This window comes from Lissotriton helveticus, chromosome 5_1, assembly GCF_964261635.1.
Source record: "Lissotriton helveticus chromosome 5_1, aLisHel1.1, whole genome shotgun sequence".
NCBI classification, from domain to species: Eukaryota; Metazoa; Chordata; class Amphibia; order Caudata; family Salamandridae; genus Lissotriton; species Lissotriton helveticus.
Window position 1 is genome coordinate 461,208,112 of NC_136065.1, and position 13,055 is coordinate 461,221,166.

The 13,055-nt window shown below is 50.3% G+C and overlaps 1 protein-coding gene across 1 annotated transcript in view; it reads left to right on the plus strand.

Moving 5' to 3' along the window:
* The first annotated feature begins 4,341 nt into the window (after positions 1 to 4,341).
* The window catches only part of LOC144753215 (uncharacterized), an 81,829-nt gene continuing 73,115 nt past the window's right edge, over positions 4,342 to 13,055 (plus strand). The window contains exon 1 of the mRNA XM_078640977.1: positions 4,342 to 4,383. The gene's annotated coding sequence lies outside the window, so the exon portion shown is untranslated. The remainder of the gene's footprint in view (positions 4,384 to 13,055) is intronic.

A 13,055-nucleotide genomic window follows, 5' to 3' on the forward strand; every position in this document is an offset into this window, starting at 1 on the left:
ATAGGCAGAATACTACACGTAGCAACTGAACACTCTAGATAGGCAGGATGGCACGGCAGAGCATAGATTAGAGTAAGAGATGATTCAGGTAGGGGGGAGGGTTGTAATGATGCAGGGGGTAGGGGCAGTTGGGGTTTGGTTTAGATAGGAGTTTATCAGGGATCATTGATCTACGTACACGAGCTGAGTGGTGTCAGTAGCCCACATAGTTAGGAGAAGGTAATCTTAATACACGTGGGCTTGGGCGGACAGGGTGCAATAGTGTTGCCAAACACACCTGATTATGCACACATGACCTTTGTTGAAAGCGCCGCCGGACCCCTGGGTTGTCGGCTAAATGGCTGTGTATAATAAGTCTGAGAAGCGCAGCTATGCTGCTAAAGTTTCGCTGCCGGCCTCCGGGTTGTAGGCTGCAAGCTGTGTATGACATTATGAAGGATAATAAAGGTTTTATAAGAAAAACGCAATGTTTTTCTCGCCCAAATCAAGCCTTAAGGGATGTAAAGGTGTAGTTTGGGAAGCTGGACTATACTCCTCAGGAATTTGTTATCAGCTCTGACGAGATCATCCATCCTTTCGAAACCCATAACGGAGGACCTGCTGCTGCTACTAGGCCTGCTCTTGCTACTCTCCAACAACGGGTCTGCTAGGACTAGGACTGGGCTGTGCTGGTGCTGTTCCTTCTCTCCTTGAATGAATGAAACGCAATTTATAACGCACAACTTAACCCAAGGGCATCAAGGCACCAGAAAAAGCCTATGTAAAGTCGCAGGTCTCGAAGTTACCAGGTCCATGACTTAGGAATACACCTCTCGGAAAAGCCAAGTTTTTAAATACTTACGGAAAAGTGCCAGAGAGGGTTGTCCAACCAAATCCAGCGGAATAGAGTTCCAAAGTTTGGGAACCAAGGTGGAAAAGGCCTTCCCTCCCCATCTGGCTTTGACGAATCTGGGCACTCGAAGGAGATTTTTGGTAGAGGACCGGAGGGCTCTACTAGGAGAGTAGGGAACAAGAAGGGACCTAATGCTCTCTGACCCTGAGCCATAAAAGGCCCCATGGGCCAGACAAAGAAGCTTGAACAAAATCCTTGCCTGAATGGGCAGCCAGTGAAGGTCTTTCCTGGCCAAAGAGGCCGAGGAGAGCCTAGGAAGAATGAGCACGAACCTGGCTGCCGCATTCTGGACCATCTGCAAACGATGTACGGAGTTCTTATTCAGGCCCGCGTACAGTGCGTTACAGTAGTCCAATCTCGATGTGACCAGTGCTACCGTCACCTGCTTCCGTGCCTCAAGGGAAAGATAAGAACCTATTTTTCTGAGGGTCCTAATGATCCCACAGCATGTGGACACAGTCCTACTGACCTGGAGATCGAAAGAAAGGGAAGTATCAATCAGAACCCCCAGATTCCTGGCAGAATGGGAAGGCAGCGGACAATCCCCGAGGGAGTCCGGCCACCAATCTTTGGACCAGGTGTCCTGCCCCCCCCAAAGATCAAAACTTCGGTCTTTTCTCCATTTAATTTAAGGAAGTTTTGCACCATCCAGTGGGAGACTGCCTCCATACAGGTTTTAAAGTTGAGGGCAGAATCATTCACCGACTGGGTCAGGGAGACCATGATTTGGGTGTCGTTGGCATAGGACAGCACCTCAAAACCAAACGATCTCACCACCCTGGCAAGGGGGGCCACATAGATATTAAAAAGGGTGGGACTTAAAGAAGACCCTTGGGGTACCCCACACTGCACAGGAGTGGAAGGCGACAGAAAATCACCCAGTTTAACTTTCTGCTCCCTTTGATGGAGAAAGGAGGCTAGAAGTCTGAGGGCAGGGCCCCCAACACCCATCTCCCTCAGCCTGGAAACCAGAATAGAGAGGGACAGGGTGTCAAAGGCCGCCGTCAGATTGAGTAACATCAACAGGGTGATCTGGCCCCTGTCCACCTTCGAACGAATATTATTAATCACCACAGTCAAAGCTGACTCGGTACTGTGAGATTTTCGAAAACCATGCTGTGAGTTGTCCAAGAGATTCGAGCCCTCCAGAAAGGTAGTCAGATGTTGATTGAGATGGACTTCAAGTATTTTGGCTGGGGCGGGGAGCAAGGAAATGGGTCTAAAAATTTTCAGAACTGCAGGGTCCAGTGAGGCTTTCTTCAAGAGATGCTTGCCCACCGCTAGTTTCCAGGAGAGGGGAAAAACGCCTTCCGTGATGGCAAGGTTAAGCACTTCAAGAAGAGGGGGCAGGATCACCTCCCTGCAGCTTTTCAGAATTTTCAAAGGACAAGGGTCCAAAGAGGAACCCGATTTGATCTTATCGAGAATGCGATTTGACTCATCGAGGGAGAGGAGAGGGAAGGTGTGAAGACTCGGTCTGGACTCAGCAGAATCCAACACTACACTAATCAAGGCAAAAGGCGGGGAGGGGTCTGACCTCAAGATGAGTCCCTGATTAAGATGATCCAGGGAACTGTGGATGTCCGCAATTTTAATGTGGAAAAAAGTTGAAATCTTATTGCAGAGCTCCTGCGATTCCACAATAGAGTCCACTTTCTGAGGGGCTGAGAGGGAATCGATAATCTTGAAAAGCTCCCTAGCGGAGCTCAGCGAAGTGGTCACTTTAAGGAAATAAGAATTTTTTTCCTCAAGGATGACCCTTTTATATTCCTTTAGAAGATGTTTGTGACGCTGTTTATTCTCAGGGGAGTCTGGTTTAGCGCGTCAGAGCCTCTCTTGCTTTCTGCAACCTTGTCTCAGTCCTCTTAGTTTGTCTGAGAACCAGGGTGCAGACAGACTTTTCCTGGCAGAGTAGTGGGGCTTGGCGGGGGCTAGGATGTCTACAGCCCCCGAGATGGTGTTAAAAAGGTCTGCTGCAGCAGAGTCAATGTCCTTGTTGACAAGGGGGCTGAGACTGTTCAGGAGCGGCGCAAGCGCTTCGTTGTTAATGTGTCTAAAGTTCCTTCTGAGTTGCCATTTATTTGGGTCTAAGGAGGAAGAGGAATTATTGTGACAGTTAAGCTCTAACGGGACCGCCAGATGGTCTGACCATGCTAAAGGAATCGGGGAGCCGGTCTTTAGTCTATGATCATTTGAAAAAACCCCATCCAGTGTATGGCCGGCCAGTTTTGATCAGACCACAAGCCTGCAGGGATTCAGTCAGGGGCAAAGTGTCCCTAGATGTCAAATTCTCTAAATGAAAGTTAAAGTCTCCCAGAAGAGTGAGGTTGGGCCTGTCAATGAAGGGTTCTAATAGCCTTATCAGATCTTGACTAAAGGAAGTCCTGGGGCCTGGGGGTCTGTAGACCAAAATGCCCGAAAAGGAGGCCGTGGGAGTGGAATTAATGGAAAAGTATAGGGCCTCAGAGGAGTCTGTAGGAGTAGAGAGCTGTTCAGTTCGGCAGATGGAAGAGCCTTTATACAGAATGCCCAGCCCACCTCCTCTACGTCCTAATCTGTCCAACCTGGTAAGTGCATAACCACTTGGAATAGCCTCAATAAGTTCCGGGCCCGATGATTACGAGCTCCACGTCTCGGTAATGAACATCCAGGAGGGCTTCCTCAATGACACAAAGTCCCTGAAAGCGATGTTGTTCTTAATCAAGGATCTTGCGTTAATCAGGAAGCCTAGTTATACCTCCTGGGGGGTGGATCTCAACACCCCACATCTGAGAGGCCCCTCTCAACCTTCTGTGTCCTGCAGGGGGCAGAATGGCATTTACCACAATGCAGGTAGGGAAGAGCGTCTGGGGGGGACAGAATATTGGCAGGGGTTTCTAAGAGGTTTCAGAGAGAGCAGAGTACCAGGGGAAGTGAGAACCGAGGACCAGCCCGCTTGGCCCCTGGCGCTGACTCAGCGCGGACGGGTGCAGACGGGGTGGACTTTGGCGCGAATTCGGCGCGAGTCCGCTGGGCGCGCCCGCTGGGCGCGGAGATAGTCATGGAGAGCTAAATAGTGTCTGGCTTAAGCGTCACGGCCCACGTGACCCGCTGAGGCCAATGGGGGGGGGGGGGGGGGCAGAGACAGCAGCTGTTCGCCGGCGCCCTCCACAGCAAACGGGAACACCCGTGGTGGACCAGGGTGCTGTCGGTGAAAACAAGCACCAGGTAGGCGTCACTAAGAACGTGGCAAAATCACAGTTTAAAATACACAACAAAGTGAGTTAAAAGCAGCTTTAACTGCGAGGCATCTAGTCATGCACTCAGCAGTAACGAGACCTCAAGCGCTATTACACCATGGAGAACTAAATAGTGTCTGGCTTAAGCGTCACGGCCACGTGACCCGCTGAGGCCAATGGGGGGCAGAGACAGCAGCTGTTCGCCGGCGCCCACCACAGCAAACGGGAACACCCGTGGTGGACCGGGGCGCTGGCGGTGAAAACAAGCAGCAGGTAGGCGTCACTAAGAACGCGGCAAAATCGCAGTTTAAAATACACAACAAAGTGAGTTAAAAGCAGCTTTAACTGCGAGGCATCTAGTCATGCACTCAGCAGCAATGAGACCTCCCTTCACTGAAATGCAGTGCAGCGGAGGTGGACAGTATTGAACAACATCTTCCATCACCCGGACCATCTCCCCTGAGCCCTGGGCTGACTGTCTGGCCTACGCTTAGACTAAGACCATGGAGGATGACCACCCAAAATATATTAATTTCAAGCAAAAGAAGACCACAAAACCCAACCTGCAAACACTGTTGGGATCAATATCAGTTAAGGCTCCATCACCATATTCCTGCACTGGGATTGCTATGAACAGTTGGAGGATTTCAGAAAAAGGGGCCATTTATTCTTGCTGTGTTTCTTTATGTTTGCCTCAGACATATCTGGAGCACATAATAAATGCACTGACAGCTTCACCTTGACTACCTACAACCTTGTATTGGTTATTGTTTTTTACACAGGGACCCTTTAAACATGCTTTAAAGTAAATACACAATTCTTTGACCAACACGACGTGCACAACGATAGTCTGTAGTGGCCTGGTGCAATATCTTGTATGCACGCATACAAATGCATATCATTGAAGGTGGAATTACATGGTGCATCTTTGTAAACATGGCACTGTGGCATGTGCTTGGCCCATGGTATTGCCTAGTATATAGCTTCTGAGGGCCAGATTCACAGAACTAACTTAAGACAAAATCCTAAACTTACAACCATTTTGGTATTCACAGAAGGCACTTACTCATTTTGGTATTCACAGAAGGCACTTGGACCAAGTAAGTTTAGGATTTTGTCCTAAGTTAGTTCTGTGAATCTGCCCTATATTACAAGGCTGTATGGCGTGTTCTTGTTACCAGGATGTGCGAAGTTATGTGTTCACCAGCTTAAACTTTGTGTATATATTGATGCAACCAAGAATGTGCCTCACTTTATAGAAAAAGTTCAAATTAATTCTCGCAACTCCGCCCATCTTGTTACTCCGCCCATCCTATGACCTCCCTCTGTCTCACTGCACTTCCCACCAACCTGCCTGTGTTAATTTTAGTTGAATTCACACCATTGCTTATTGGCAAACCTCAGGCTCATACCCCTTAATTATTGATTAAGCAACGTCCATGGACGAGGCCCAGGGGCATAGATCCAGGAGGGGTGTTACACCCCCCCACCCCCCTAAAAAAATATATTCAGAGGTAAATAGTTGGGTACATGTGCTTTCAGTCGGGTAATGTAAAGTGTCGATCGGATTTCACCTGGGATTCTCACATTCCCACACTGACACAAACACACACACTCTATCTCTTCTAAGTTTTAAGGGCCTTAAAAATGTTGATACGTTTGAAAAATATTGTGTTTAAATTTAGCCCTAACAATCCCTATTCCTGTTTCTATCCATTGCCCCTTAAGCCCCCTCATGTCCTGCTTATCATATATTGTGTTTTAACATGATATCCCAGCGTGTTTGTGGGGAAATCTGACATCTGAAACTAACACCCCCTCCATCATACTGACCAAGCTACACCACTGTCAAGGCATCTCCCCACTGAAGGACATGAATTCATGATAGCACTGCGAAGTACTGAGAAGTGCTTGTTACTAAATATGAATTAAGAAACATTATGCACCCACCACCACCATGGTGACAGTGCCATTAATGAAATATGAGGCAAGACAGTTGTAACGTGTGCCCTCTATGAGGCCCAATTTCTTATGGATAGAGCAAAATTGTAGTCTATTAAATCAGACAAGATAGCATTTTGTACAGCTGGTATTCTGAACTCACATATTTGAAGGTACTTTCCTCTGCAATAGTGAAAAACATAAACATCAGTAGCATAAAATAATTACCTAGGAGTACATCATTTGGTTAAAAGGGGGAGCTGTGATTAATCCACATTTCTGGTTTCGTTTTGAACAAAATAGTCACTAAATGAGTCTTTATTTGTCTGTCTTTTTTACCTAGCAGGCAAAAGTCACACAAAAGCTTAGCTCGTTATGCACTCTGGGTTCTAATGGGACCTCAAGCTGAGCCAGAGCCAGACTTCTGGCTTGAGCCAGGCTTGAGCTTTCAGTTGCTCACCCACCTCTAATTCTTTCTGATCAACCCATCCCCAACCCTCCTCACTCAGCCTCGACAACCTCATCTACCCAGCGAATACCAGCTGAACATTCATCACCTGGTCTCTACTTACCACTCAGACCACCACAGCTATGATGTCATTCATCCACTCCAGGACGACCACCGACCCGTGCCCCCACCATCTTTTGAATCTCTGAACTAACCCAATCAGCATGGAGCTTACCAGCATCCTCAACACCTCCATCTCCATGGCAACCTTCCTGGAAGAATGTAAACACGCAGAGGTCAAACCCCTCCTAAAGAAATCCTCTGCTGACTCATGCGGCATCAAAAACAGCCAACAGATCTCTCTGCTCCCCTACCTGGCCAAAGCACTTAAGAAGGCCATCAACCAACTGCTCACTGAATACCTGGAACACAAACACTTCCTCTATGCCTCACAATCAGGATTCCAGGCCAACCACAGCACTGAGACCGTAACGTTCGCTGCCACAGATGACAATAGAACTTTCCTTGACCGGGGAGAAATGGGGTCCCTGATCTTCCTCGATCTCTCTTCTGCATTGGACTACGTCTCCCACCACACCCTCATAGACAGACTCTACAACATTGGCATACAGCAAAACACCCTCAAGTGAATCGCCTCCTTCCTTTCGGGGATACACACAGAGCATCCAACTGCCTCGCTTCACCTCTGCACCCAAGGACATCACATGCAGCGTACCACAGGGATCATCGCTCAGACTCACCCTGTTAACATTAACATGGCTCCCCTCGCAGATGTTGTCATATCCCAAGGGCCCCACGTAATCTCCAAAGCAGACAACACTCAACTAACGCTCTCAACCTCCGAGGACCCCTACAACAACAAAACCAACTTCTGCAACCCATGTTTAGCATAGCCAAATGGATGAGAGACAACTGCCTCAAACTCAACTCTGACTAAACAGAAGTACTGATCTTAGGGAAGAACATCTATGTGTGGGAGCACAGCTGGTGGCCGGAAAAACTGAGACCCACACTGACCAATGTCGAACAGTGGAAAAAAACCTTCTCTAACCCTTCTAAGAAATCTTTAATGACAGGAATCTGAAAGAAAAAGGTTTGTGAAGGACTTTTCCTGTATGCAGTGAGAGCCACAAGGTGGATTCTAATGGAGGAAAATTGCAAGGCAGATTTAGTAAGGTGCAATAAATATGGAAGAATTGCATCCTTCTGGCAAGATATAGGGTCCATCTGTTTTTATGCACACCAAACGCAGAATCTCCTCCATATAAATGTATATTCAGCCCTTGTGCAGGGTTGCTTCACCTCCTTCTGAATGTCCCCAGAGTCCTGAGGAAGGTGCAGATGGCCATATTGCACTCTCTCAGAAGCCATGCTGCCAAATCCAAGGAGGAGAGGCCGAGGTGTAAGAATCATCCTCTGAATTTCGTTAAGAGGTCCGGCCTAGAGGAGGAGCTTGGCGGGCATCCGAGATGGCCGCGTGAGCACAGCGCTCCCCGGACCCCCGCCGCTCCCGGCTTAATATCCTGATTTAATCCTGATTTTTGCGAGGATTCATGTAGAGGACGTTGGGCTGATCTACCTGGACTTTTCATAAACGAATTTGGACATTGGGTGTCTGAATTATGTTCACTTGAACTTTTGGGCTCCGCCCTCGAAGTGCGCCCGGGACTGGGTGAGGTTCGGTGGCCGTCTTGGAGTTGAACAACAACGGCAGGGGGATTGGACGTGTGAGACCCCCTCTTAAGTTTCGGTTTCGTTTCTGCCTCGGACTGGGACATTGGTGAGAGGGCTGGGCCAGAGCTGCGGCCGCTCTCCACGTAGGTTGTTTGGCCCTTGGCTGCACTGTTTCTGGAGTGGGCTGCATCTATCCTGGTGCTACATCTCTTGTGGTCCTTTGGTCCAGGGGCCTCCGTTTCTGGTGCTCGGCCTGTCGACCCTGGTGACATTGCTTGTGGCGCTTCTTCAAAATGGCGGGCAGAGGGGACCGAGAGACGCGCAAGACGAAGGCACCTCTGCGCGGGGGTCCGGTTCAATCTAATGTCATGGATCGTTATACCCACTCTAAGGGGTCCCCCGGAGCTGCCCTGCCCGGTCCCACTGCGTCGGACCAAGTACTAGATGCGTCGCTGGAGCCCTCCTTGCAAGACATCATGGGCGCCATTTCTGGCATGAGGGAATCCATAGGCCACCAGTATGAAACTTTGGCCCACAAACTGGACACTGTGGCGATTGAGGTCAATTTGATTCGAGCCGATCTCTCCAAGACGAACGAAAAGGTGAAATCGTTGGATATCAAATCTTCCAGCCTCACGACGGACGTCTCTGATATTCAGACGGAGATTGGCAATCTCCGCAGGGTGAACGATTTCATGACCCGGCGCTTGGAGGATTTTGAGAACAGGGCGCGTCGCTGTAATGTTCGCGTGGTTGGTGTGCCGGAGAATCCAGAACCCCACTCGGTTGATCTCCTGGTTGAAGATCTTATCCAGAATCACCTTTCACCGTCTGGCCTTAGTAAATTTTTCGCAGTGGAGCGCGCACATCGTGTTCCGGGGGGCCAGGGCAAGCCTGGCGCCCCGCCGAGACCTATTGTTGCCAAGCTTTTCCACTACAGAGATCGGGACGCTATCCTGCAGGCCTCGCGGGCGAAGGGCCCAGTAGCCTTTGAAAATGCCACGGTGAACTTTTATCCGGACTTTTCCCAACAGGTCCAGAAGCAGCGGATGGGATTTCGTGGTGCCAAGAAACGTCTTAGGGACTTGGGGATGCGTTACGCAATGCTCTTTCCAACCAGGCTGCGGGTGGAGCATGATGATCGAACTTTCTTTTTTGATCGGCCAGAGGCTGTGAATGACTGGCTGGACTCCCTGCCTAATCGACCTCCTGAGACTGAGTCCGAAACCCACCCGGGCGGTGCTGAAGGTGGTGTTGAGAGCTAAACGTTTCGTTTTTGACTGATGCCTTGTTTTGTATGACTTTTCCAGGGATGTAAGCCTATGTTCCTCTACCTCATATGTGTTTTGATGTATGGTCTTATTCTCGTTCTTTTTTGATCGGGGGGCGGGTGGGCCGGAGCCTTTCCTCCTCCGGGGTCTTCGTGTAGAATAGGGGTTCTTGGGCGACAGGCACACTGCAGGTTGGGGTGGCTTTTTAGCTTTTTGCAGGGGTGCAGGGTGGGGGTGTTTTCCTGTTATTTGGGGGGTGGGTGGTTGGGAAGTTCATTGTTTGTATGTTCTGTGTTCAAGGCGACTTTATTCTGTATTTGAATTGTTTTTTGTGGTCGTGCTCATTGATGGGGGGTTTGGGCTTTGTCGGGTGGGATGGGGGGTAGCGGGTTGAGATTTGTTTCGTGGAATGTTAATGGTCTGGGTGATCGTATCAAACGCAGTGTGGTGTTGAAATGTATACGACGTTTATCTCCTGACGTTGTTTTCCTGCAGGAGACTCATTTGATAGGCAATGTCTGTCATGCAATGAACAGGTGGGGCTATCGCCTCGTAGCACATTCGGGGTTCACCTCGGGTTCCAGGGGTGTGGGTATCCTCATTCGGGCTTCCCTCCCCCTGGCTATTGATGATGTTACACAGGATGACCGGGGGCGGTATGCTGTCCTTGTGGGTCGGTATGAAGGCCGTACCCTTTCCTTATTAACTGTTTATGTGCCCCCCGGCTTGCAGACTTCCACCTTTTCAGATTTGGGCCGTGTCTTGTTGGACCTTCCTGATAGTACTCTCTTTCTGGCTGGTGACTTCAATTCGGTAGTCTCTGGCATTCATGATCGCCACCCTCCTAGGGATACCCCGGCGGCTCAGCAGTGGTTGGGTGGCTTTTTGGATACCTTCGGCCTAGTGGACTGCTGGAGGCTTTTGCATCCTACGCAGCTGCAGTACACCTTTCACTCCGGGGCCCATGGGAGTTTGTCTCGGCTGGATTATTTCCTGATGCCTGCGGCTCAGTCCCCGGCTGTGCGTGAGATTGTGCACTTGCCCAGGGGTATCTCTGACCACTCTCCGCTCTGGCTTCGTTTTGAGGTTGGGGTGGAAGCAGCGGGCAGGGTGGCTCCCATTAATCCGTGGTATCTTACCTCCCCTGAGACCCGCACCCTTTTACTTAAGTCCCTCGACTCGTATTTTCTGGATAACGAGGGGTCGGTTTCATCTGCTGTGTCCCTGTGGGAGGCCTTTAAGACTGTGATTCGTGGGCAGGCCCTCTCCCTTATTGCTGAGGCTAAGAGAGCGAGGAATAGAGAAGTGGTTGATCTTGAGGGGGAAATTTCTGTACTGGAGGAGGGCTTGGAATCTGGTGTCACGCCTGAGAAGCTCCATGCCCTGGGTCTGAAACAATTTGATTATAAGTCCTTGGTCACGGATGCCGCCAAAGTGATGTTTCGGGAGCAACAGGGACGTTTGTATGATGTGGGTGATAAAGCGGGTAAATTGCTGGCGTGGCTGGATAAGAAGGAGAGAGCTAATCGTGTGGTACCCGTGATTCAGTCTGCCTGTGGTGTGAGTGTAACGGACCCGATTGGGGTAGTTGACCGGTTTGCCGAGTACTTCCGTGTGGTGTATACCCCTGTGTCTGTGAGGGATGTGGTTGACTCTCGCCTTCTGTTGCGTGATATAGCCCTGCCCATTGTTTCTGATTCGGACCGTGTGGCGTTGGACTCCCCCTTTACGGTTGATGAGATAGCTACAGCCATCCGTTCCCTCCGTTCTGGCAAAGCATTGGGCCCGAACGGGTTGCCAATCGAATTGTACAAATTGCGTCCGGATAGACTTGCTCCGTATCTCCGCGCCATGTTTCTGGAGTCCCGGGAACGGGGTATTCTCCCTTATGATCAGACACTAGCCACGATAGTTGTCATCCCCAAGGAGGGTAAACCACGTGATCTTTGTTCCTCCTATAGACCCATATCCCTACTAAATGTTGAACCCAAGGTGTTGGCGAAACTCCTGGCCACCCGTCTCTTGACGGTCATTAGTGACTTGGTCCATCCGGATCAATCTGGATTTATCCCACATCGCAATACGGCTCTGAACCTACGTCGTCTTCATGGCGCGATCGCGAGGGCGGGGCTTCTGACGGAGCCGGCCATTTTGGCATCGTTGGATGCATCCATGGCCTTCGACACGGTGGAGTGGCCCTATCTTTGGGCGGCTCTTGAGAAATTTGGTTTTGGGCCTGATTTTATTGGTTGGGTCAAGTTGCTGTACGCGGCACCTCTGGCGCAAGTTGTGGTGAATGGTAGGGTCTCGGCTCCTTTCACCCTCGGCAGGGGTACCCGTCAGGGGTGCCCCTTGTCTCCATTACTGTTTGCTCTCGCCTTGGAACCGTTGGCTGCCTGGCTCCGGTGGGAACCGTCTCTCAAGGGGATTCGCTGGTCTCCGGACTTTGAGGACCGCGTTTCGCTTTACGCGGACGATATCCTTTTATACCTCACCTCCCCGCGTAAATCTCTGTCTGTTCTGTTTGATGTTCTTGCTTCTTTTGGGGCCAACTCGGGCCTCGTTATTAATTGGGCCAAGTCCTGTGTATATGTTCTTTCGGGGGTTTTGCCCCCCTTGCCGAGTAGACTTCCCATTCAAGTGGTCCATTCGGGCTTCAAGTACTTAGGGATTTTTATTACGTTGGACCCGACGCTCCGCTTTGAGCATAATCTCCTCCCACCGTTGCTTAGACTGCGATTGGATGTGGCCCGTTGGCGCAAGCTTCCTCTATCACCGCTGGGCAGGGCGGCCCTGTTTAAAATGATGTCCTTGCCGCGATTCCTTTACGCGCTTCACAACTCTTATGACGCTATCCCTAAGACCTATTTCCAAGAGATTGAGAGTCTTCAACGGCAGTTGATATGGGATGGGCGACCCCGTATCGCACTCGCAAAGCTCACCATCCCCTGGTATGACGGGGACATGGCGCTCCCCGATATCAAGCGATATTATTGGGCTTCCCAGTTGTCTGCCATTAATCATGTGATGTTTTCCCCGGGTCGTAATCCTGCATTCGAGATGGACAGACTCCAGCTTCCAGGTGGGGACTTTACTAGAGCGCTTTATTCCCGATCGGCCGGGCGCCATCTTGTGGGCCCATCCAGGATTGCAGTAACGGTGTGGCGGGCTGCGAGTGTGAGTTTGGGGTGGGAGGATCGATTGACGTTAGCGACACCGCTTTATGCATCCGAACGTTTGGGCGGACTCTGGTCTACCAAGGGTTTCGACCGCTGGGATGTGATTGGGATCTGTAAGGTGGGCGACGTGTACTCGAATGGTTGTGTGAAGTCGTTCCAGGCCCTCCAGGCGGAATATGGTTTGAGTGGTAGGGAATTTTTTCGCTACCTGCAGGTCCGACATGCCCTCGTCTCAGTCTTGGTTCCTGATGAGGCCTTGCCTGACTCTTCCCCCCTCGAGGACCGTGTCCTTGATGGGCATCTTCCCGATAGTACTATTTCTCTGATTTACAAGAAGTTGATTCATAATCGGGTGGACTTACTGATCCGACTTCGGGAGGCTTGGGTTCGCGATGGGTTGGAACTGGACGA